Below are 27,848 nucleotides of genomic sequence, written 5' to 3' on the forward strand. Positions count from 1 at the left end.
TGTCTGTTTATGAGAACAGTGCCCGATGTAATGATTTTTGCTTATTTATTCCGGAAAACATTTGTGTGGATTTTTTCTTTGCATTTAATATAACATATGCGGGATCTTGCAAAGTTTCCAAAGTATTTGTGAGTTATCTTTGATTTTTAAATATGTTAAGGGCTATATAACGTTAAAAAAAATTTTTAATTAAGTTTTTTTTTTTTCAAATCTTACTCTTCCCAACGCTATAGCTTTTTAAAATTTTCCCAACGACTTTTTTCGTTCTGAAATAGAATAAAATCATACTTTTCATTAAAATAAATATTTTCAAATGCTGTATAAGGTTGGTGCAAAAATATTATCGTTTATCGACGTTTAACTACATATAAAAAAAAAACATTATTTTTGCACCAACGTATTACTACTATTTCATTTTCAATTCATTCATCCAGAAAAAGTTTTACAATAAAGACGAAACGTTGATGGACATATAACTTGGTTTGTTCCTTTTTGTCTGTCTGTCTCTCTCTCTCTCTCTCTCTATATATATATATATATATATATATATATATATATATATATTACTAACAAATCACGAATTATCAAGGCACAAAGGAAACTCGAGGATAAGAGTCAATAAGATTGACAGTTGGACGTTGAACAACACCATTATGATTGGAAACGATGGGTGGATTAGGGCAGAAGTTGATCAGTTATGAATGCGTATTTGTTAACATTGGACAAAAATGAACACGTTGTAGTCAACTTGGATGCAAACCTGCGGTATTGTTTCATAGATGTGAAGTTCTAGGGAAACATTAGTAGAAGTTTTAGTTATTTTTATCTAATAGATCTCCCAAAACTCAAACATTATATACCGAATGCCCAGTTTCTATTAGTAACCATTATGTTACCGCCGCTTCCTACATTAATATAGATTCACAAATATATATTACATTAGAATATGTTTTAATGTAGGCCAATATGCGAGTGTAAGTTTCATAATGTTTACTTATTTTTGTTTTATTTATTTATTTTTTTTAATTTTTGTTTTTGTTTAATTTTGGAATTTTATCCATATTCTTGATTCTTTCTTTAGCTTTCCTAGATCAAGTTCAGGATTCGGTTACTAGTTCTGCAGAACTGAACACAAGCTCTTGACGCACAAGGTATTTTCTGCGAGGCTATTAGCGCCATTCCTTGTTCTCTGTTCCACTTGGCTCCCTTGTGCATTGGCATCGTTGAGAGTAATTTAATGTCTCTTTCGAAATCCGTTCCCATCCACTCACACTACATCCGTTTTTTATGGGTCCATCCGTTCTCTACATGCATTTCTTTCTCTCTTTTTTGTCTATATATCCCTCCCCCTCCTCTCTCTCTCTCTCTCTCTCTCTCTCTCTCTCTCTCTCTCTCTCTCTCTCTCTCTCTCTCTCTCTCTCTCGATCTTTTACTTCCTCTCTCTTTATATATTCACTTTCTCGGTTGAGTGCTCCTTTCGTTTTTTTCTCTCATACTATTTGGTTTGTTGTTTCACTTTCTGCATCGATCTATTCTCTATATAGCTTACCATCTCTCTGTTTTCTTATTTTCTTTCCTCTATCTCCATGCTATTTCTGTTTTCATCTCACTTTCTCTCTGCTTCATCCACTATTTCTTTTACCATCCTACCTCTTTCTCCGTTAACAGCATTCGTCATATTCTAATGATTCTTTAACACGTCTTAACAGCCTCTGTCTTTCCTCTTTCTGGTTTCCTTTTCCTTATTCCTTGCCATAACCTCTTTCTTCCTTGCCTTAAGCTCCCTCTTTCTTCCTTGCCTTAAGCTCCCTCTTTCTTCCTTGCCTTAAGCTCCCTCTTTCTTCCTTGCCTTAAGCTCCCTCTTTCTTCCTTGCCTTAAGCTCCCTCTTTCTTCCTTGCCTTAAGCTCCCTCTTTCTTCCTTGCCTTAAGCTCCCTCTTTCTTCCTTGCCTTAAGCTCCCTCTTTCTTCCTTGCCTTAAGCTCCCTCTTTCTTCCTTGCCTTAAGCTCCCTCTTTCTTCCTTGCCTTAAGCTCCCTCTTTCTTCCTTGCCTTAAGCTCCCTCTTTCTTCCTTGCCTTAAGCTCCCTCTTTCTTCCTTGCCTTAAGCTCCCTCTTTCTTCCTTGCCTTAAGCTCCCTCTTTCTTCCTTGCCTTAAGCTCCCTCTTTCTTCCTTGCCTTAAGCTCCCTCTTTCTTCCTTGCCTTAAACCCCCTCTTTCTTCCTTGCCTTAAACCCCCTCTTTCCTCTTAGCTAGCATTTTTCACGTTAGTTTTGTTTTTACGATCGGTGAATTTTCAATATTTTAGAACCGGGCGTAATTTATTTCTTTGAAATATATTTAAAACTTCAAGTTTTTGTTTTTTTATAACATTTTAACTGTAAATAATTTACATGACGGGTTTGTTTTACTATACACATAGATTCGAAAAATTTGTCAAAAAAAAATATAACAAATATCGAGAAAATATCGAGAAAACAGTATTTACTGATGTATTTGAAAAATGCAAATGGCGGCATGCTTGCTGTTGCACACGGTAAGTTTGGGAAAACGAGCTAAACAAAAAAATTATATAAAATACTATTAGAAACTCGCTCAATATATGTTACCGTGACATAGGCGGACATATATTCAGTAGGTTTCTTACAGTATTTTGTTTAATTTGTTTGTTTGAACTCATTTTCCTAAACTTACCAAGTTCAATAGCGAGCATGCCGATATTTTCTTTTTAAAATATATCGATAAACATTGTATGATTTTCGAAGCGATTACACGTTTTAAAGTGAGTAAACCCACTAAAAACCTTTCCAGATAGGTAGAAGAGTAAGTTATCTTGCCTTTGATAACATTTATTTGGTAAATATTTGATTTTTGACCACTTTTTTCGAATCTATGGGTATAATAATACAAACCCCTAAAAACATATCCAGTTAAGTAGAAAAGTAACTTGCCTTAGATAACATTTATCTGTTATATATTTGTTTTTGACTTTTTGAAATCTGTGTACAGTAATACAAACCTAAAATTTAATTTGACTTGGAAATATTTAAAATATATGTGTATACACTGCACAAGCACCCTTATTATCATAATAATAGTAATAATAATAATAATAAAAAACTGGTATAGATGACATCGACTGTCGCCACACCAACTAGTTGTGAAGGGTCAGGAAGGATGGAAAGACCGAGGTGGGAGAGTACTAACCAAATCTCCACTGGAAGTGTGCAGTTCAAAACTTGTACGTTGGGGAGGCATTTTGTCAGCCAACCCTCAGGAAACACCAATGGCCGACGCCAACGAGATATCGGTGACAACGGCTGTTGTGATAATATGCATCATATGCACAAGTATTCAAGAGGTGGAGAACACTGGAAATCTGGGAAGACTTGTTGTCACTTGGTCTCCAGGGAACACGACAGGTTACTGCCAGTAAGCGATCACTGATGATGGCCTGTAAGACAACAAATAAGCTACACGTTTTGATGAAAAACATGGGGAAAAATGGACACAGATGAACAGAAAATCAAAATTTTAAATATAATTTCTGTATTTAAAGTAATAGATATTTCAATATTTCAACTTATAATCTTGGCTTCCCAACAAGGGGCAGTCTGGATAGGAACAAAAATAATCTGTTATGAAAGATTTCTCCTTCACTGACCGAGGACAGAAAAGGTAAAGTGTAGCATCAAGGAGTAGTAGATAGGATCAACAGAAGACGAGAGGAGGAGTAGATAATATCAACAGAAAACGAGAGAGGGGGAGATAGGATCAACAGAAAACGAGAGAGGGGGGAGATAGGATCAACAGAAGAAGAGAGAGGGGGGAGATAGGATCAACAGAAGAAGAGAGAGGGGGAGATAGGATCAACAGAAGACGAGAGAGGGGGAGATAGGATCAACAGAAGACGAGAGAGGGGGGAGATAGGATCAACAGAAGACGAGAGAGGGGGGAGATAGGATCAACAGAAGACGAGAGAGGGGGAGATAGGATCAACAGAAGACGATAGAGGGGGGAGATAGGATCAACAGAAAACGAGAGAGGGGGGAGATAGGATCAACAGAAGAAGAGAGAGGGGGAGATAGGATCAACAGAAGACGAGAGAGGGGGGAGATAGGATCAACAGAAGACGAGAGAGGGGGAGGAAATATGATCAACAGAAGACGAGAGGGGGGGAGATAGGATCAACAGAAGACGAGAGAGGGGGGAGATAGGATCAACAGAAGACGAGAGAGGGGGGAGATAGGATCAACAGAAAACGAGAGAGGGGGGAGATAGGATCAACAGAAGACGAGAGAGGGGGGAGATAGGATCAACAGAAGACGAGAGAGGGGGAGGAGATAGTATCAACAGAAGACGAGAGGGGGGGAGATAGGATCAACAGAAGACGAGAGAGGGGGGAGATAGGATCAACAGAAGACGAGAGAGGGGGAGATAGGATCAACAGAAGACTAGAGAGGGGGAGGAGATAGGATCAACAGAAGACGAGAGGGGGGGGGGAGATAGGATCAACAGAAGACGAGAGAGGGGGGAGATAGGATCAGCAGAAGACGAGAGAGGGGGAGATAGGATCAGCAGAAGACGAGAGGGGGGAGATAGGATCAACAGAAGACGAGAGAGGGGGAGATAGGATCAACAGAAGACGAGAGAGGGGGGAGATAGAATCAACAGAAGACGAGAGAGGGGGGAGATAGGATCAACAGAAGACGAGAGAGGGGGAGGAGATAGGATCAACAGAAGACGAGAGGGGGGGGGAGATAGGATCAACAGAAGACGAGAGGGGGGGGAGATAGGATCAACAGAAGACGAGAGAGGGGGGAGATAGGATCAACAGAAGACGAGAGAGGGGGGAGATAGGATCAACAGAAGACGAGAGAGGGGGAGGAGATAGGATCAACAGAAGACGAGAGGGGGGGGGGAGATAGGATCAACAGAAGACGAGAGAGGGGGGAGATAGGATCAGCAGAAGACGAGAGAGGGGGGAGATAGGATCAGCAGAAGACGAGAGAGGGGGAGATAGGATCAGCAGAAGACGAGAGGGGGGAGATAGGATCAACAGAAGACGAGAGAGGGGGGAGATAGGATCAACAGAAGACGGGAGGGGGGAGATAGGATCAACAGAAGACGAGAGAGGGGGGAGATAGGATCAACAGAAGACGAGAGAGGGGAGATAGGATCAACAGAAGACGGGAGAGGGGGGGGGAGATAGGATCAACAGAAACGGGAGAGGGGGAGGAGATAGGATCAACGGAAATAGTTTCCTATTAGATGATTCGTTTCATTTCACTATTACACTGAATTTATGCTTAGTTTCTAAATTCTACATAATTGCATAGAATTTTAGATGAAAGCGTTCTAGTTTATATATATGAGGGGCGTGTAATAAGTAATGCGCCTTCCCCACTTCCCCTAGCAGTAGAGCAACGAAACTTGGCACAATTATTAGTCTTTCTCTACATAGGAACCACCCAGAGTTATGCACTTCTCTACTCTGGAGACCATTTTTGTAGAACACCCCAGGCTGGTCCGCCAATCACGACCTGACTCCAGAAATCAAGGCTGCATCATCTGGGAAACGCTTTCCTTTCAAAAACAACTTCATAGCAAGGAAGAGTTGAAAGTCAGAAGGTGCAAAGTCAGGAGAATAGGGAGTATTCAGGATGATTTCACAAGTACACGCCCGTGCTTCTGATCTGGCGACATGTGGGTTGTGGACTGGAGCGTTGTCCTGCAGAAGGAGGGTACCTTTGCTGATCTTGCCCCGCCTCTTGATTTTGATAGCTTCCCTTAATTTCCTCAAAAGTGAAGCATAATAGGCTCCTGTAATTGTGGTACCCTTTGCCAGGAAATCTGTCATCACTACTCCGTCCTGGTCCCAGAAGACTGAGCATGACCTTGCCAGTGGAGGGCTGCACCCTTGCCTTCTTTGGAGGTGATGAGTCCAAGTGCTTCCACTGCATTAACTGGGTTTTGATTTCTGGATCATAGTGATTGACCCAGGTTTCATCCTGTGTAATCAGTCTTTTGACAAACTTTGACTCATCTTCTTGGCACATCTCCAAATTCATCCTTGAGCACTCAACGCATTCTCGCTTCAGGAATGGTGTGAGCAACCTGGGAATTCATCTGGTAGACACTTTATGCAAATGGTCATGAATGATAGTTTCCACAGACTCTGTACTAATCTTGATATCTTGGGCTATTTGGTGAATAGTAATGCACCGATCTTACAAAATGGCAGCCTCAACTTGACGGACAGATGCCTCATCAATGGCAGAAGGGGGATGGCGACCGGGTCTTGGAGCTGTTTCCACAAACTTCCGGCCATGTTTGAATTAACGATGCCAGCGTTTTACAAAGTCATATGATGGGGCATTATCACCATAAGTTTCTTTCATTTCATCAAAAGTCTCCTGTGGTGTGCGTCCTTTCAAATAAAAAAACCGGATCACTGCTCGACATTCAACAGGCTCCATGTCACACTTGACTCAGTTCAAACACCTGTAAAACAGAAACCACAATTAGTTCAGAGCTATAATTTGACATATAACCCGTAGAGATATAAATCATTGCACATGGAAAATTTCAGCTAGATCAGACAACTGAAAGTTGGTAAGGGGCATTAATTATTGCACGCCCCCTCGTGTGTGTGTATATATATATATATATGGATGGGTATTTATTTTTGTGTATATCCGTTAGAAGCGTTGAGTGAAATTTAAAGAATAAAACATGTATAAATACATTTGAAGCCAAATTTCACTCAACACTTCTAACGGATATACACAAAAATAACTACCCAGATTTTCAAAATGCGCGACCACGCGTAACCTATCCGGCTTCATAAAAACCCCGCAGTTAACATCATGTTGACTCTTCATCGAACTATCTTCCACTACATGTCGAGGAAGAAAAGAAAAAAAAAAGATTGATAAAGGAGTCTTACTCCGAAATATATTTCTTTAAAAATAAACACCTGCTTATTTTATTAAAAAATTTCGCGTTGCAGTTTTGGCTTCAAATGTATTTATACATGTTTTATTCTTCATATATATATATATATAATGTGTGTGTGTCAGTGTGCGCAAAAAGTTTCTACCAAACTCGTCTCTAAATATTTGGTCTACCGAGTTGAAATTTGATACATATGGTATTTCAACATGTAGCACACTTTCATTTTGGTTTTCAGTCATCATAATTACTGCTAAGGAGTCACAATTGAAAACAAAACAGTTGACCTCGGCAGAAGTAGTCAACTAAACATGTTTACATGCACAAACCTATGTTCATGTTAAGCAACGTTATTTTTAACAATTCATAAGTATGGGGATGGCTCAGAGGCTAACGAATGCGGCTGGAGAGTTGTATGTTTAAGTTTCGATTCTAGCTGATAGCACCCAAGTCATATTTTTGTTTTTACTTTAGATATCATGAAATAAAATATAATAATCGATGGAGAATTGGCTCTAACAATAAAAAAAATGTAATCTGCATAGATTTAAATATATTTTAGCTTATCTTACGACAGAGTAACGCCAGGCAACCTACTAGTTATCAATAAAAGTAATAGTATAATTTCGGCTTGAAACAGATCCGAAATGTATATTGCCACTTGTCTACCGAGTCTTATGTGACGAGATAATCAGGATGTCTGTTCATATTATATTTAAACTTCGACATGTTAGTACAGTCAGAAGCGGGAAACAAGGATGAAATTCCAAAATCTAACAGCCAGAAGGAAGAACCAATTATAGTAAAAGGCTTTCCAACAACTAGGGACTTTACAGTTAAGGGGTATGATTTCGTTGCTAGGAAGATGTTTCAGGTGAATGTACGTCGAGTGGATACAAGTGCAATGAGTTCGTCAGAACACATCAGGGTTTTTTAAAGAAACTAATTTGTACAAATATATAAAACTAGCAAGAGTACGCGGCGTTGCCCGGGTGTTTGGAGGTGTAAAAAAGTGTTAGTAGTGAGGGAGGCACGAACCCGAAGACAGAATAGAAAGGAAAAGAAAACGTGACATCTACGTCATGAAACCATAAGAAGTGGAAATCGTTCAAATTTAGCGATGTCAATCAAAAAGTTGACTTGCTAGCAGGTGCAGAAACGAACGTTGGCTTAAGGCCAGTTCAGCTCACTTTCTTTGTTACCCCTATCTGTTAGACTTTTTTCCTTCTCTGCCCCTTATTTGTCTCCCGTTTTTTGTTGATCCTATCTTCCCCTCTCTTGTTTTCTGTTGACCTTATCTCTCCCCTCTCTCGTTTTCTGTTGACCTTATCTCCCCACTCTCTCGTTTTCTGTTGACCTTATCTCCCCCCTCTGTCGTTTTCTGTTGATCCTATCTTCCCCCTCTGTCGTTTTCTGTTGATCCTATCTTCCCCCTCTGTCGTTTTCTGTTGATCCTATCTTCCCCCTCTGTCTTTCTGTTGATCCTATCTCCCCCCTCTATCGTTTTCTGTTGATCCTATTTCCCCCTCTGTCGTTTTCTGTTGATCCTATCTCCCCCTCTGTCGTTTTCTGTTGATCCTATCTCCCCCTCTGTCGTTTTCTGTTGATCCTATCTCCCCCTCTGTCGTTTTCTGTTGATCCTATCTCCCCCTCTGTCGTTTTCTGTTGATCCTATCTCCCCCTCTGTCGTTTTCTGTTGATCCTATCTCCCCCTCTGTCGTTTTCTGTTGACCCTATCTCCCCCTCTGTCGTTTTCTGTTGACCCTATCTCCCCCTCTGTCGTTTTCTGTTGACCCTATCTCCCCCTCTGTCGTTTTCTGTGGACCCTATCTCCCCCTCTGTCGTTTTCTGTTGACCCTATCTCCCCCTCTGTCGTTTTCTGTTGACCCTATCTCCCCCTCTGTCGTTTTCTGTTGACCCTATCTCCCCCTCTGTCGTTTTCTGTTGACCCTATCTCCCCCTCTGTCGTTTTCTGTTGACCCTATCTCCCCCTCTGTCGTTTTCTGTTGACCCTATCTCCCCCTCTGTCGTTTTCTGTTGACCCTATCTCCCCCTCTGTCGTTTTCTGTTGACCCTATCTCCCCCTCTGTCGTTTTCTGTTGACCCTATCTCCCCCTCTGTCGTTTTCTGTTGACCCTATCTCCCCCTCTGTCGTTTTCTGTTGACCCTATCTCCCCCTCTGTCGTTTTCTGTTGACCCTATCTCCCCCTCTGTCGTTTTCTGTTGACCCTATCTCCCCCTCTGTCGTTTTCCGTTGACCCTATCTCCCCCTCTGTCGTTTTCCGTTGACCCTATCTCCCCCTCTGTCGTTTTCCGTTGACCCTATCTCCCCCTCTGTCGTTTTCCGTTGACCCTATCTCCCCCTCTGTCGTTTTCCGTTGACCCTATCTCCCCCTCTGTCGTTTTCTGTTGACCCTATCTCCCCCTCTGTCGTTTTCTGTTGATCCTATCTCCCCCTCTGTCGTTTTCTGTTGATCCTATCTCCCCCTCTGTCGTTTTCTGTTGACCCTATCTCCCCCTCTGTCGTTTTCTGTTGACCCTATCTCCCCCTCTGTCGTTTTCTGTTGACCCTATCTCCCCCTCTGTCGTTTTCTGTTGACCCTATCTCCCCCTCTGTCGTTTTCTGTTGACCCTATCTCCCACTCTGTCGTTTTCTGTTGACCCTATCTCCCACTCTGTCGTTTTCTGTTGACCCTATCTCCCACTCTGTCGTTTTCTGTTGACCCTATCTCCCCCTCTGTCGTTTTCTGTTGACCCTATCTCCCCCTCTGTCGTTTTCTGTTGACCCTATCTCCCCCTCTGTCGTTTTCTGTTGACCCTATCTCCCCCTCTGTCGTTTTCTGTTGACCCTATCTCCCCCTCTGTCGTTTTCTGTTGACCCTATCTCCCCCTCTGTCGTTTTCTGTTGACCCTATCTCCCCCTCTGTCGTTTTCTGTTGACCCTATCTCCCCCTCTGTCGTTTTCTGTTGACCCTATCTCCCCCTCTGTCGTTTTCTGTTGACCCTATCTCCCCCTCTGTCGTTTTCTGTTGACCCTATCTCCCCCTCTGTCGTTTTCTGTTGACCCTATCTCCCCCTCTGTCGTTTTTTGTTGACCCTATCTCCCCCTCTGTCGTTTTCTGTTGACCCTATCTCCCCCTCTGTCGTTTTCTGTTGACCCTATCTCCCCCTCTGTCGTTTTCTGTTGACCCTATCTCCCCCTCTGTCGTTTTCTGTTGACCCTATCTCCCCCTCTGTCGTTTTCTGTTGACCCTATCTCCCCCTCTGTCGTTTTCTGTTGACCCTATCTCCCCCTCTGTCGTTTTCTGTTGACCCTATCTCCCCCTCTGTCGTTTTCTGTTGACCCTATCTCCCCCTCTGTCGTTTTCTGTTGACCCTATCTCCCCCTCTGTCGTTTTCTGTTGATCCTATCTCCCCCTCTGTCGTTTTCTGTTGATCCTATCTCCCCCTCTGTCGTTTTCTGTTGATCCTATCTCCCCCTCTGTCGTTTTCTGTTGACCCTATCTCCCCCTCTGTCGTTTTCAGTTGACCCTATCTCCCCCTCTGTCGTTTTCAGTTGACCCTATCTCCCCCTCTGTCGTTTTCAGTTGACCCTATCTCCCCCTCTGTCGTTTTCAGTTGACCCTATCTCCCCCTCTGTCGTTTTCTGTTGACCCTATCTCCCCCTCTGTCGTTTTCTGTTGACCCTATCTCCCCCTCTGTCGTTTTCTGTTGACCCTATCTCCCACTCTGTCGTTTTCTGTTGACCCTATCTCCCACTCTGTCGTTTTCTGTTGACCCTATCTCCCACTCTGTCGTTTTCTGTTGACCCTATCTCCCACTCTGTCGTTTTCTGTTGACCCTATCTCCCACTCTGTCGTTTTCTGTTGACCCTATCTCCCACTCTGTCGTTTTCTGTTGACCCTATCTCCCACTCTGTCGTTTTCTGTTGACCCTATCTCCCACTCTGTCGTTTTCTGTTGACCCTATCTCCCACTCTGTCGTTTTCTGTTGACCCTATCTCCCACTCTGTCGTTTTCTGTTGACCCTATCTCCCACTCTGTCGTTTTCTGTTGGCCCTATCTCCCACTCTGTCGTTTTCTGTTGGCCCTATCTCCCACTCTGTCGTTTTCTGTTGACCCTATCTCCCACTCTGTCGTTTTCTGTTGACCCTATCTCCCACTCTGTCGTTTTCTGTTGACCCTATCTCCCACTCTGTCGTTTTCTGTTGACCCTATCTCCCACTCTGTCGTTTTCTGTTGACCCTATCTCCCACTCTGTCGTTTTCTGTTGACCCTATCTCCCACTCTGTCGTTTTCTGTTGACCCTATCTCCCACTCTGTCGTTTTCTGTTGACCCTATCTCCCACTCTGTCGTTTTCTGTTGACCCTATCTCCCACTCTGTCGTTTTCTGTTGACCCTATCTCCCACTCTGTCGTTTTCTGTTGACCCTATCTCCCACTCTGTCGTTTTCTGTTGACCCTATCTCCCACTCTGTCGTTTTCTGTTGTCCCTATCTCCCCCCCCCCTGTCGTTTTCTGTTGTCCCTATCTCCCCCCCCTGTCGTTTTCTGTTGTCCCTATCTCCCCCCCCTGTCGTTTTCTGTTGTCCCTATCTCCCCCCCCTGTCGTTTTCTGTTGTCCCTATCTCCCCCCCCTGTCGTTTTCTGTTGTCCCTATCTCCCCCCCCTGTCGTTTTCTGTTGTCCCTATCCCCCCCCCTGTCGTTTTCTGTTGACCCTATCTCCCCCCCCTGTCGTTTTCTGTTGATCCTATCTCCCCCTCTGTCGTTTTCTGTTGATCCTATCTCCCTCTCTGTCGTTTTCCGTGGATCCTATCTCCCCCTCTTTTCTTTGCCTTTACCTCACTCTTATATTGCCCCTTTCTGTCTCTTCTTTCATTGCACTTATCTCTTTCTCCTTTTCCATTACCCGTCATCTTCTTCATCAATTGCGTCTATATTTAGTCTCTTTCTCTTTCATTACCCCCTGAAAGACAGCGGGAGAATATATTGACAGTTATATATGTATATCTATGAACAATGTCTCTCTTCTCCACTATTCTCCTGTCTTTCTCACTTTTTATTTGCTTCTCATTTGTTTAATTCTTGCTTTCTCTTTTCTACTTCTGTCTCATGTTTTTTTTTTAATTTCTTGCCTTTTTTGCTTCACTTTCATTCTCCTCGTTTCCTTTCATTTAACATTTGTCTGTTGTCTTTTCATATTTTTCTTGAATATATATGTTTGCCTTTTTCCTGCCATTCCTCTCCTATCTTTCTCTCATTGTCATCTTTTCCTAGTCACTTTTTTTTTGTTACTTTTCTCTCTAATCCTTTGTTTAAAACAATGTCCTCCTCCTACTTCTCCTACTCCTATCATTATTTTTTTTTTTATCATTATTTCATATTTTTTTCCAACCCATTTCCCGTACTCGAGTGCTCACAAAAAATATCCTATCTGAGAACATACACAATACTGCATTACTACAGCAAACAGTCCGCAAAATTATTCTACCTTATGAACCGTTCATTGTCGGTGAATTCCAAATATTTGATTTAGACCGTGTTCAGCTTTTTGTTTCCTTTTCTTTTTAATATGGCCTCCACAACTCTTTCATTTTTGTTTCATTTTATCTTTTCATGTTTTCTATTCCCATTACTTTTTTTTTTATATTTCGTTCTCCATCTCTTGTCGGTATTTTTTGAGCATTACAGATGTTTTGAAAGAGAGCTTAACAAAGAACTCTCCCAGTGGAAATGGTCCTTGGGAATCAACAATGAAATTTTATCAAAGATTCCCCAGGCAACAATGTCATCAAAAATTATGATTTTATGACTCTGTCAACAGAGTTGGTCTGTTGACCAATGGTTTCATGCCAGCATCCGAACAGGAGCTCAATCATTCCGTTTGCTAAGAAACGCTCAATATCACTGGTGCTTCAAGACAAGCAATCCATTCAACAGCGGCAAATTCCGTCACTGTAAATTCCTGTTCATTACAAATAAAATCAGAATAAATCGCTGTAAATTTTGCTGTCATCAAAAAGTTAATGCCATTTTTCCTGTGACTGCGAACGTATGCTCTGCCCGGAGATATAAAATGTAAAATTCTTTTTTATTATTGAAAATGTAGAAATCCTTAATCGATTACAGAAAAGGCAACTGTCTAGCAAAAGATATTGTCTGCTTCAGTCGCATAGTTTTACGTATATACATATTTAGTAAACCTATACTAAATTGCCTCCCCGAAGAAGAAGGTAATGTCTGGCATGATGGTCTCTTAACCAGAGATCAGGTACTGCACTGCCTCTTTCCTCAAAAAGTAATAACTGAACAAATAATCGGCACTTCTGCTTGTCGGTGACATAAGGCGAATGTGTGTAGTTTAGCTTCAAGAACCGCCTACAGATGTCATTTGTCAGCCAAAGAACACAGGTCAACAAAAAGCTAGTGCAAACTAAAATTATATTTTGCTACATTTTTATAAAATCTTTCTGTACAAAAAAAAACAAACAAATTCTTAAACTTCTATAAATGTTTCATGTTTTTTAAATCATATTCTGCTACATTTTTATACAGCCTTACCGTAAAAAAAAATAATTCTAAAAACAATCCATAAAGATTTTGTGTTTATCACATTTTATTTTCAGTTATGAATCACTCATTCAAAAGAAATTATATTAATACATCAAAATTATATTTTGATACATTTTTATACGATAAATGTTTCGATTTTCATATTTTTGTGTTACTTATTTTATATATTTTTGCCTTACCGTAAACACATGTTTATATTTGAGGTTCACATAATGGCCGCTAGACGTCAGTTCTCTTTCGAAGAACAAAGGTCGATAATTCGTTTTTGTTGCTAATATGTCACTGTCATGCAGAAGTGCCGAATAATATCCTCACAACAGACCAGATACTAAACTACCGATTCGCCCAGAATAGAGCATTGAAAAACTATTACCTTAGTCTAAAATATTATAATGAATTAAAGTAAGCATTATAAAATAGTCTGAATCTGCACTATACTATTTTACTGGCAGATATCAATATCTATATACTAAAAAAATGAGTTTTTCTTTGTTCTGAGATTGATATTAAAAGCAGAAGTTTTTTTCTATTTAAAGATTTTTAAAACGAATGCAGATTTCGTATGTTCTTATTATAGAGCAAAATCTATATTGGTTATTATATTGTACCACATATGTAATACTGGCACCGAGTGTGGTACTGTTGTAAATGACACTTAAATATGATACTTTAATTCGTGCAAATTTCATATTATTATTATTATAGAGCCAATTCTCTATTGATTATATTATACCCAATATATAGCAGTGATTTCAAAAGTAAAAAAAAATAACTTAGGTGCCATCAGCTAGAATGGAAACTAAGACATAGAGCTCTCTAGCCTGATTCATTACCATCTGTACGATATCCTTACGCACCTAAAAACTTCTAAAAAATGTTGTAAAAGATATATTTGCACATGTGTAGAAGAGCTCTTTAAGGAGAATTACGCCCGCCAAGTTTGCATATTTTTCAATTATGACCCCTAAGTTATTTTTAATGGTTGAAAAACAAATCGAATTTGTTCAACAGGTGCGAATCCGCTATATAGCAAGTTTCAAGTCTGGTAACCAAAAATTGGCAGAGGGGTTTGATAGAAACACAGAGACAAGTCTACTAATATATATAAATTAAGACTTTTACAGTTTGACATTGATATTAAAATCAACTTAATATATTCAGTCATGGATATGCGAGCGACTACATGAAGGTTTACTAATTTGTGTATTCTTTTGAAAAACGAGTGTTAATTATTTTTTATGGTTTCTTATTAGATTATTGGTTTCATTCTACTATTATGGGGAATTCTATTTATGCATAGTTTCTACATTCTGCATAATTGTGTAGAATTTAAGATGAAAACGTTCTAGTTATATATATATATATATATATATATATATATATACATGTCAGTGTGTGCAAAAAGTTTCTACCAAACTCGTCTCTAAATATTTGGTCTACCGAGTTGAAATTTGATACCTATGGTATTTGAATATGTAGCACACTTTCATTTTGGTTTTCAGTCATCAAAAATTACTGCTAAGGAGTCACAATTGAAAACAAAACAGTTGACCTCGCCAGGAGTAGTCAACTAAATATGTTTACATGCACAAACATGTTAAGCAACGTTATTTTTTTAACAATTTATATGACTATGGGCATGGCTCAGAGGCTAACGAATGCGGCTGAAAAGTTGTATGTTTCAGTTTCGATTCTAGCTGATAGCACCCAAGTCATATTTTTGTTTTTATTTTTGAAATCATGAAATAAAATATAACAATCGATGGAGAATTGGCTCTAATAATAAAAGCAAAATATGTAATCTGTGTGGATTTAAATATATTTTAGCATATCTTACGAAAGGATAACGCCAGACAGCCTACTAGTTATTAATAAAAGTAATAGTATAATTTCGGCTTGAAACAGATCCAAAATGTATATTGCCACTTGATGTAAAGGGCTACTAGTTAGAACCATGTCTACTGAGGCTTATGTGACGAGATAATCAGGATGTCTGTTCATATTATATTTAAACTTCGGCATGTTAGTACAGTCATAGAAGCAGGAAACAAGGATGGAATTCCAAAATCTAACAGTCAGAAGGAAGAAACAATTATAGTAAAAAGCTTTCTAACAACTAGAGACTTTAACAGTTAAGGGGTAGGATTTTGTTGCTAGGCAGATTTTTCAGGTGTTTGCACTAGGGTTGCGGAGTCGGATGGTGAAACTCCGACTCCTTGAATTCCTAAAATGCCTACTCCAACTCCGACTCCTTTCATATCTTAGACTCAGACTCCCGACTCCTTGACCACTATGTGGAAATCTATTCTGCAGGTCCATATACCAACCTCCCACACTTATTCAGCATTTTATAATTACTTTGCATGTATATCATTTTTTATGTCTAACATTCACTTGTATGATAAATATACTCACATATACACTCTACCAGCTTTATTTATTTAATGTTAACTCCTAACAAAGCATATCACCACTTGGACGAAAAAGGCTACTTTTTGAGACCATGTCCAGGAAAGATTAGCAAGATGTCGGTTTATGTTACATTTAAACTTCTGCATATCAGTACGACCAGGAAAGCAGGTAGCAGGAAGGGAATTCCAAAGTCCAGCTGTTCAAGGGAAGAAACTATTAGAATAGAAATCTTTTTGGCATCTAGAGACCTCAACAGTGAAAGGGTGAGATCTTTTTGCTGAACGGGTTTGTTGGGGATATGTACGGGGTACAAGTGCAACGAGTTCATCAGAACACATTCCATTAAAACATGCACAGAGATGCAAGATTGTGACGCTGGGACAAGAGCTGGAGCTTAGTTGATAAAGTGGGACCGATTAGATTGACAACTCTTTTTTTTGAAACCTATCCAAGATGGAGAGGTTAGTGGTAGATGCACCATCCCAGATGTGGCGACAACACTCCATGCATGAGCGAATGGTGGCCTTGTAGAGGTACGGGATACTCACAGGTGTGAGTAGTCTTCTAGCTCGATAGAGGGAACCCACCATTTTTGCAGCAGTCTTTGCAATGTCTTCTATGTATTTGTTCCAGTTCATATTGCCCACAGAGTAAAATATGGTAAAATAGTCCCGAAAAAGGAGTTTAAAGGTAGAATTCTCAGGTAGGGTGTTTTTTATCGATATAAGCGGTTTGAGAGGTGTCTTGTAATTGTTAAAGTATAGCAGCTTAGTTTTCCTAGCATTAAATATTACCATCCATTTGCCTCCAACTATGGTCTGGAGATCATTTTCTAATGATTTTTCCATTGTCTTAGATTTATTTACATCTGTTCTTCCCTAATGCATGTTATAGAGCATTGTATCATCATTAATATACTCATCTCGGACACAATATTATCAGGGAGGTCGTTTTTGAATATCAGGAATAATAATGGTCCAAGGCTCGACCCCTTAGACACTCCCGCATTAATGTTATGCTGTTTGGATGTATGTCCATCAATGATAACCTGTGTGCTTCTATTGTCTAAGATGGATCTAATTATATTTAGTATATGTCCAGTTATAATGTACGATTTAATTTTCATTAGCAGCCCTTTGTGCCAGACTTTGTCAAAGGACTTGGATGTATCATGTATCGCAGACATGAGAAGGGGTGATTTTTATATCATCTAATGTGGCTTTAGTTCTCGTAGGGGAATTTGGGAGGGAGTTGTTTGTTGGCTCTAAGGTGGAATTAGAGGCAATCGCCAGAACAGCAGTTCCGCCTTTTCCGTTACCGCACATCCAATCTTCTGGTTGTTGCTCAGTGGAGGAATTACTGATTGTCTTTTATTCACTACACTAGTATAGATTTTTCCGAAATGACGAGTCTCTATCTTTGGCGATTCTATGCGTTCCCTGATTATTTCAGCATGCTTTCTTTTGGCTGTCACTATTTCTCTCTTATAATGATTTCTAGCATCTACGAATTTTGCCTATTTGTATTTGACTTATGATGTACAAACTGGCGGAATGCATGCTGTCTTTGTGCCATAGCAGCTGCACAATCTGTAGTGAACCATGGGGGCGAGTGGAGCTTGCTATAATACTTCTGTGTAGAAACATGCGTTTCAATTCCCGCTTTGTACCATTCAGTTGTCTCATTGGCACTCATTGACAAGATTTTTCTCTCTAGTTTAAGGGAGGGTGCTACGAATATAGACTCTAAGTGTGTGCATACATCTATACGAGGCCTTACGGCAAAGAGGGAGGTATCCTGTAGTGTTAAAGTAGTTGGAGGGGATTGAAAAGTGTAAGTTTATTTCACTTAATGCTTAAATATCCGGGGAGTTTACTAAAATGGAAGAGTCTACATCATCTATATTACCTCTAAGCCCATGGATATTTGTGAAAGCGAACCTCGAGCGGAGTTGAATTGGTTTTCTTTTTTCTTTTTTTACATGGTGGTCACTACTTATCAAGGCCCGGAAGCTACTCGGGGATAAAGGTTATTGCAAGTACGATAATCAATGGGATAGCATCGTAGTAATCGTTAGTATTTGAGATTTGATATCGGTAACACATATTGGTAATCATGGACAATCGGTTGTGGGGGCGATAGAGGGCAAATATAAATGCACTGGTACAAGCAAGTGCAACCCAGAAGCACATATGAGGTAAATTAGGACCTTCTCTGGGGATATCCCTACCACAACGCTCTGGTCTCCTATCTGGCCTCAATTGAAATGAATGGCTCTCGTCTTGGGAGACTTCATGTTTTGACAAGCCTCTGGGCTGGATAAATGGTGGGATCTTTCTAGCACTGTAGTAGATAGCTCACTGCTGATGAAATTCTCTACCTGAGTAAGAGTCAGGTACATCCAGAGATATTGTTGTCACATCTGGGCAGGAACTGCTGGAAACCTTTTTTCATACTTTGACAAAGTTCAAAATAGACTTCATAACCTGATGGGAGTGCTCTTTTCTCTTCTCTGCAACCTCTTCCCACAGAAGATGCATTACGAGCCTGTCTTTACTCTATCACTATTTTCATGGGAGATGCCTGTCTGAGCTTCAGTCTATGCCCCCCCCCTCGCTAAACTTTCATGAAAAACACTCGTCTAGCTGAAACCACTATCAATAATTTCCCCCACTCTTTTTCTGTGCCTAATCCTAAATGTAGATTCCATGAACGAAGCCGCTTTCTTAGAACTGCATGCCTGTGAAACTCTCTACCACTTCCCTGCTTTCCATCTAACTAAAATTTGATCATATTCAAGTCCAACATAAACAAATTCTTGATGAGCCAGCCCTTTAAGTAATCCAACTTACCAAATTTCCACAACTAACGATTACTAGGATATTGTGTAATTGACTTGTGTACACTCATTAACCATTATCCTCGAGTGACTTTTGGGCCTTGATAAGGGTGACTCCTTTGTAAACAAAAAAAGGAAGAAGCTATAAAGGGCTATAGTACCATGGGTTGCTTCTTATTGATTTATGCCCATTATTTTTTTGAGTGGGGGAGATAAGATTGTAATTCCGGATTGATCCCGAACTAATCCAATTGCCAAATGGAATTTGGCAATTCCACTGGATAACTTTGAGATTACAATCCGATTGTTATCCAATGTAATCTACAGTGATCCCACTCAAAGACAGAACTTTCATTGATTTTGTGTGACATCACAACTAAAACGAAAACAGCTGTCTAGACAGGATTTGAAGTGATCTGACAGACCAAAATATCTTGATGAAGAGGAAGCATTACAGTACAAAATATGAGATATCTCCAAAAATGAAAGCAAGACCATACAAAAACTGCTAAATTGTGCAAACCACTGCTTAGGAAGCAATTAAGCTTATTCATTAAACCTATTTTCCTGCTCTTATTTACTTATACTGCTTCCCTCTTTTTGGAAATCATAATTTCTCATTCTGTGACTAAGTGTAATGTTTACATATAAGGCCTATACTGGTCACATATATATTGTTACTGATGTATGCTACTAAAATAACTGGCACAAATGTTATTTCTAAATGTCTGCTTTAAAGGAATAATGCTTTACTTCCAAGACGCCTTCCTGTCTGTTTTGCATGCTAAATATTAAACATACTTAAACTATTAAATCCTCCCCAAATCTCTGTATATCTATATTGTACATTAATGCTGTATTTTTTAAGTATATCATCTCCCCTGTTTAAACTGGGCAAAAAACCAATTGCTCTTTCCCCCAAGCTGATATAAAATCACATACTTTGCATGTACCTTGGGAGGAGGGTTTAATTTCCGGTCCTAAACTTTAGTAGGCTGACCTTTTCAAAATCTATAAATACTAAACAGCTATAGATTTCTATTGCTAAGGGATGCTTAACCTTTATTTATACTCTAAAGAATATCTATAAAATAGATAACTAATAGCCACAGTTTGTGCCCAGATTATAAGTGATCTGTATTAACTAGCAACTATATATTTCTTTCATTAGATGGGATAAAGTACTGGTGATTATCTTTACTTGAAAACTAACGCCTAAAGCATCTTTCGAAATGCACCCTAACCCTTATACTACAATTTCCCAATTAGTCACTAATCCACAAACCACATTTAATCTTTTATTAACCCTAGTAGATATTCACCTTTAATCTACACCCCACACTCATACATACCTCCTTTAAAAACGTAACCAATCTTAATCCTATTCTGAGGAGTATAACTTCAAAGCTGATACTAATTCTTTGATACTATCAATCCTTACTATCCATGCAACCAGGTGCAAGAAAACCCCTCTCAGTGCTATAGACCAGTAGATCTGGTTAGGTTATCCATCTAGAATAAGGAAAACTCCGATTTGTAAACCTGTGCCACTGACCTCATATATCTTGGCACCAAACAGGGGAGGGAGGCCTCCTCATTCCTGGACGACAACCTCCCTAGAGCGGGTGACTTGATCAAATCACTGGTTTGCAAATCTAAGATAGGCTCTGCCTATCTATACTCCATATTCCTTTTTTGCCTATTAGCCAGGAGCAGAGGTGCGGCCACAAGGACTCATTAGAGACGCCCAGTGCTTAGCCTTGTTTCCTAACTAGGGCAATGAATGCCGTCCCCTACATTTGCCTTATTCCCTTTTCCTAAACTGGGCATCTTGGGGGTGCTTATTTACCATATATGCTGACATGATTGGACTGGGCCACTCCTGTCGGACAAGTTTGAGGGTACCGGTTTGACAGTTGCTGGTTGCTATTTCCAACTGACAGTATAGAAGCCCTTTGATAGCGCTTAGAGCGGCTGTTCTACCATCAGTTGTGTAATATCGGGATATTTGTAGTGCCATGTCACACATGGAAAAGCACCCTGCACTCATCTCTGGTGGGCGTTCCTGAGACCATATTCTTGTGGATGAGGAGCCGGCTGATAGTCTACTCGTGTTACATGATGGTGCCTATGCACATCCGTTTTGCCTAGCACCTCAATCTACATCTGAAACTACTAAATAGAATGAAATGATAGCTCAATCCATAAAATGTTCAAACCAGACACACACTCACACCTCCTTGAGGCTTGGATTTACACATATTCCAGGACTTAGAACTATCTTAGAGGATGTAGAATAATTTCTCCTAGCAAACTCCCGGATATCTTGCACTAAGTGAAACTAACTTTCACTTCTCCATCCCCTCTAATATTTTTAACCTTTAACATGTCTGGTTATCTTACACTTTGTCGTAAGGACTTTAACAGGAATGGACTTAGAGTCTATATTTGTAAAACCCTTCCCATGTCTAGGAAATCTAAACTAGAATCAGGTGACCAGGCCTTCATATGCTTTAAACTAATTTTACAACATAGCGTTAGCTACTTGTATTTTCTTTATTGCTCTCCATCCAGCCAGGACTGTACTATAATCAATCATGTCTCTTACAGCATAGATGTAGCACTCTCCCTTGACACTAATGCCAAAATAAATGTATTTAGTTACTCTAAAACCCGCCACAAAAATTTGTTTGGCTTCTCTAACCACTGACACAGCTAGTAGCATCATCCATAACTTTGCTATATCCCATTCCTTGACACAGACAGTAACATTCCGAGCCGTCTCCCAGATCGCCAGGACCAGCAAGCCTCACTTGTGGATCTATTTCTGACAAGAGATCCTAAGGATCGTGTAACAAATGCTGATTGCCCACTTAGGAATGCTGATCATGCTGTGATAATGATAGAATCACTCTAAACTCTCAACCCCAAGTTGAAGAGCCATTGCTCAAAACGACAACATATTAAAATAAGGATGACTGGGATGCCATTAGCGATCGCATGGGGAAATATCTTTTCTCTTCCTGCAGAATAATGCGCAAATGAGACTACTGAATGGTTCAAAGCAGCAATTGAAGCATATGTTCCTACACAGAAGTTCTGTAGCAAACCCCACCCTACCCAATGGTTTACTTCTACTTGCGCAACTGCCATTGCTCAGAGGCAACATGCATACCGTAGATTTATCCAGCATAAGTCCTGTACAAACAAAGTATATAGAAGCTAGAAGTAATTGTGAGAAAGAAGTAGCAACAGCTAAGAGTGAATATATTGAAACCACCAGGAAATGCATTGAAGCGCAGAAATCAGGAACTCATGATTTCTGGAAAATCTACAATAGTGTAGTAAATAATGGGCAATATATAATTCTCCCACTATCCAACAATCATGGGGTTGTTTGTACAGCAACTGAGAAAGCTAACATATTTGCCCATTATTTTCCCTCAAACTCTACCTTGGACCCAGCAAACCATTCCCTCCCTAATTTTCCTCTGTGGACAGAAACCACACCAGATGATCTGAAAATCACTCCTTCTCAAGTACATGATATCATAAAAAACATAGACACCTCAAAAGCATGTGAACCTGATCTCATGCCGGCTGTGCTATTAAAAAAAATGCTCTGCTGAGGTTGCTCTAGTTCTCTCTAAACTCTTTAACAAATGCCTTACCGAAACTTGCTTTCCTGACAGCTGGAATATTGCTTCTGTGGTACCAGTTTACAAAATCTCTGGCAAATGAACTGACCCATTAAATTATTGCCCAATTAATATCCTCCCGCTTTTCGCCGAAATATGAGTCTTTAATTAATCAAGCTTTAGTCCACTACCTTACACCTGCTAAACTTCTGTTTGACCATCAATATGGATTTAGGCAAGCCCGTTCTACTGCAGATATTCTAACTGTAATCTCTGAACGTATATACCAACCACTGAATAAGGCAGGGGAGTGGAGGGCAAAAGCCCTATATATATATATATATATATATATATATATATATATATATATATATATATCTAAGGCTTTTAAAGGGTATGACACGATGGTCTTCTCATGAAAATAAAATCTATTGTATTACTGGACGAATACTTAACATAATTAAATCCTTCTTAAATGAGAGAAGAATCCAGGTGGTCCTCGATGAGCGTACGTCCAAACAATATAAATGCAGGTGTACCTTCAGGATCGATCCTTACCGGATAAAATTGTCTCTGACATGGGTATATTTGCTGATGACATCACGCTCTATAGCAGGCACGTGGGGAAAACTAATGAGCACACATCTAAGGCAATGGCGGAAATCCTAGAGGAATACCTTCACTCTGTAGTGGAATGGAGTCAGAAATGGATGGTAACGTTCAAAGCTGCCAAGACAAAGCTCGTTTCCTTTAATAATTATATGAAACCTTACCAACCGCCAATAGTTATGGCTAAAGATACATTACCTGAAAGTACTTCATTCAAACTCCTTGGCTTAACGTTCACAGGGAACATGGGTTGGAATAAATACATTGAGATCATTGCCAGGGTTGGTGCAAAGAAAATGGGCTCTCTCTATCGTGCTAGAAACTTACTTACGCTTGAAAGCATCCTGTACCTCTACAAAGCCACCATTCACCCTGTATCGAGTACTGCTGCACATTTCGGCTGGTGCATCTGCTACTAGTCTCTCGCTCCTGGATAGTTTTCTAAAGAGAGTCGCCAACCTGATAGGTCCTGAACTGTTATCTAAGCTTCAGCCCCTGTCCCATCGACGAAATGTTGCATCCCTCTGCTTGTTTTACAAGTATTTTAATGGTGGATGCTCTGACGAACTACAAGCTCTTGTACCTCCTCAATGAAAATACTCCCGACAAACCCGACAAGTAGCAAAGTCCCACTCCTACACAGTAGAGATCCCTAGGTGTAAGAAAGCCTTCTACTCTAATAGCGTCTTCCCCAGAACTGCTAGACTTCCGAATTCTCTTCCGGTTTCCTGCTTCCATAACTGTACTGACATGCAGAAGTTCAAGTGTAATGTAAACTGACATCTTGCTGCTAAACTCCCTACATCCTTCTGCCTGTTTTACAAGTATTTTAATGCCAGGTGCTCTGATGAATACCCTCAATGTAAATACTCCTTGACAAGCAGTTAAATCTCACCCCTACACAGTAGAGATCCCTACATGCCAGAAAACCTTCTACTGTAATAGTTTCTCTCTCGGACTGCTAGCCTTTGGAATTCTCTTCCGGATCCCTGCTTCCCTAACTATACTGACATGCAGAAGTTCAAGTGTAATGTAAGCAGGCATCTTGCTGCTCAACTCTTTACATTGTATCTCTTCAAACTATGTTTCAGATAGTAGCCCTATACATAAAAGTGGCACTATGCCTTATTTGGGGTGTAAATGCAATAAAAAAAATTCTCTGATCTCAGCAGTTTGTTTGCATGAATTTTAACTTAAAAATTTTTTTTACACAGAGATCCCAACTTATCAAGACCCGGGGGCCACTCGAGGATAAGGGTTAATGGGTATACATTAGTCAATGTGATTATAGCGTAGTAAACATAAGTAGTGGCAATTTTGTAAATTGGATTACTTAGGGGACGGTTCATCAAAAACTTGTTTACGTTGGACTTGAAGACAACTAGATTGTAGTCAGCTGGAAAGCAGGCTATCGGCAGAGAGTTAAACAGGCGTGCACATCTAAGAAAGAAGCTTTGTTCGTGGAATCTACATTTAGGTATAGGCACAGACAAGAAGTGTGGGAAATTATTGATAGTGGTTTTGGCTAGACGAGTGTTTTTCGTGAAAGTTTGGCTAGTGGGGGGGGAGACCATAGATTGAAGCTCAGATCAGCATTTGCCATGAAAAAAAAAACGATAAAGCAGAGATGGGCTTGCAACGTCTCTTCTGTGGAAAAGAGGTTGCAGGGAAGAGAAAAGCTACGAAGTTTATTTTGAACTCTGTCAAGGCAGGATAAGCTGCTTCTAGCAGTTTCTGCCCAAATGTGGCAACAGTAATGCGTTAATGATGCAGAGATTTACATGATCAGGCTCTTACGAGGCTCTCCACCATAAAACAATAGATACGACAATATTGGAATTTCATTTGCTTATTCTGCATTCTATGTTCTGGTAAGCAATATGCTATTCACTCCCACCTAAAAAGGCTAGAATGACCATATTTTTCTTGTAATGTGTGGGCATAAGGAAATCGCTGAAAAAAAAAAAAAAAAAAAAAAAAAAGCAGCTACAGGAAGTCCGGTGCCATTCAACAGTGGGTGGTGTTGAAAATTGATCCCTCTCTCTCCTCTTTTTTGCTTTGTGACACAAATATACCTGGGAAGCAGGCGCACTTGTTCATTTAATCTAGGACTGTTAGGCTTGCGAGGCTAGGGTCTCAGATTATTAAGTGAAACAAAAACAAAGGATAAAGTAAGTATCTGGATACATTACCAAAATAAACATACGCACGCACGCACACACACATATATATATATATATATATATATATATATATATATATATATATATATCAACAAAAAACTAAGACTTAATGAAGATGAAAGGAAAGAGTACAAATTCTCCTTCATGAGTTAGCAATAAAAAGAAAATTATTTTAGTAACCTCACTGAAGAATATTGTTTTTGTAATATTTTCTTTCCACATTTTTCTTTTCTGTTTTGTTTCCTTATTTTCTTTATCAAAATACTCAGATATTTTAAATTAGATACAGGAATCATTTTAATTGTGATTTTTATATATATATATATATATATATATATATATATATATATATATATATATAGCCTAAAGAAGCTTTTGAATAAAAGCAAACTGTAAAAATAAAAATAAAGAATGCAAAAAAAAAACTAGATTCAGACTTTACACCTACGTAATCCAACTTCTAAAAAGTTTATAATTTACAAAAGCAAATTTATTTATGTAAGGATGAAAAACAAAAGTCATAACTAAAATTGTTAAATAGAAATAGACTTAGCACATGAAACCGATTTCTCAAGAGTCTTCAGTTATAAAAGAGAATTTAATTATACAAGAATGAAAACAAAAAGCCTGAACTAAAATTTTGTAATCGTAAAACGGAGATCCTCGCCTGCTTACCATGTAGCCGTTTCGGAGATTTAAAAACAGGACAGCTGTTAAATTCATGGCTCTCCAGTAGAAAATACCATTTCCCCCCAATAAGAAAATGCAGGATAATGTGACTATTTATATTAATATATAAAACAATATAAAAAGATAAACTATTAATAAGTAAACTTAAGATTACAAGATCTATTCTGCAACATGTTAACTAGCATGTAAATTCTATGGGAATAAAAATGCAGAAAAACTTATGTACCTTTTGGCATAAGAAAGGCAAATACAAAAGAGGAAGGAAACCTAGCTATACACATCTAAAAACCCAACACACACACACATATATATATATATATATATATATATATACCAGCAGTTCCACCAGGCTTTGCTAGGGCCCTATGTACTGTTCATAACTTTATGTGCATATGTATATATTAAAAAGTGTGAATATGTACGGTAATGCCCTTTTATATAATAGGCTTCGTTTATTACCAGTTGGTAGGGGCCGCAGACGTCAATTTTTTTTAAATTTTGACCCCAGTTTTGACCCCTTAATTTATTGTTTTAGGCTTAAATTAAATCAAACTGTTTGACCCATGTCCATCCATAATTTCAAGTGTTTAGACCCAAAAATTGGCGGAGGAGTTTGGTAGAGTTTGCAAAGGTTAACTCTGTAAACTTTGACTTCTTGGTAGCCAAATTTTCGCCCAAAAACTGATTTAAAAGCTTGCATGTCTGAATACCGTTTATGTAAAATTTCAAATGTTTAGACTAAAAATTGGCTTAATAGTTTGCTAGATAAAATCTTTTGAACTTTAACCTCTTGGAAGCCAAATTTTCAGCAAAAAAAAAACAAAAAACGATTAAAAAGCTTGCCCTATGTCTGAATACACTTTATGTAAAACTTCAAATGTTTAGACCAAAAATTGGTTGAGTAATTTGGTAGACCGCAGAGGTCAGTTTTTTAAAATTTGACCCCAATTATGACCTCTAAAAATTTTGGGGGGCTCAAATCAAATTCTGAAGATAGATCCATGTCCAAGTAAACCTATATCCAAAATTTCAAGTGTTTAGACCTAAAATTGGCGGAGGAGTTTGGTATAGTTCTCAAAGGTCAAATCACTGAACTTTGACCCCTTAAAAACCAAATTTCTGGCTGAAAACCGATTAAAAAGATTTTCACAAATCTCAATACTCCTTATGTCAAATCTCGAGTCTGTAGACCGAAAACTGATAGAGTAGTTTGGTAGGGAAGTGTGCGCACACAGACACAGACATTTTGACTATATATATATATATATATGGTTATATTTTTACTAATATAAACATTTACATGATCGCGATACTGGACATGCTTATGTTTCGGACAAGTAATCAGTTAAAACAAGAAGTTCTCGTCAGGCGACTTAATAAATGATTGCTTTACACAGAAGAAACTAGTCCTCAAATAAATAAAAAAGAAACAGTTCCGTTATATATATTACATAGTTATACATCTTTAGTTCAAGAAAACAGACAATTAATGTCTACGCATTCTAATTTGGATCCTTACAAACCTAATTTTTTGCTTTATACAAAAACTGACTGGTGCAGTGGTGCACTGGCAGTAGTTACCATTGGCCCAAGTATTTTCGAATGTATGTGACACAAGTTGCACCTTAACAGGCGAAGGAATTAAAATGTCAACTTTACACACTGTATTTTCCACCGATAAGACACTTTTTCTTTTTCTTTTTTTCTTTTTTTTAAATCGTTTAAATCATCAACTGTATTCTGACATGAAAATCAGCCTGAGCAATAGTTTTTGCAAGATGGCGGACGTCTGAAAGTTCGGTTAAACGTGTGTATGACACACATGGTTGGCCTTTTGGCTACGGACAAGTAAATCACAGTATTTGTTTTGATATTGTACTTCAGATTTTCTGTCTTTGGTCAGTGAAGGAGAAATCCTTCTCGACTGAGACAATTTATATATTCGTCCCATCCCA

The sequence above is a fragment of the Euprymna scolopes genome, chromosome 3 (assembly GCF_053919585.1).
Source record: "Euprymna scolopes isolate OS-2025 chromosome 3, ASM5391958v1, whole genome shotgun sequence".
Classification (NCBI taxonomy): Eukaryota; Metazoa; Mollusca; class Cephalopoda; order Sepiida; family Sepiolidae; genus Euprymna; species Euprymna scolopes.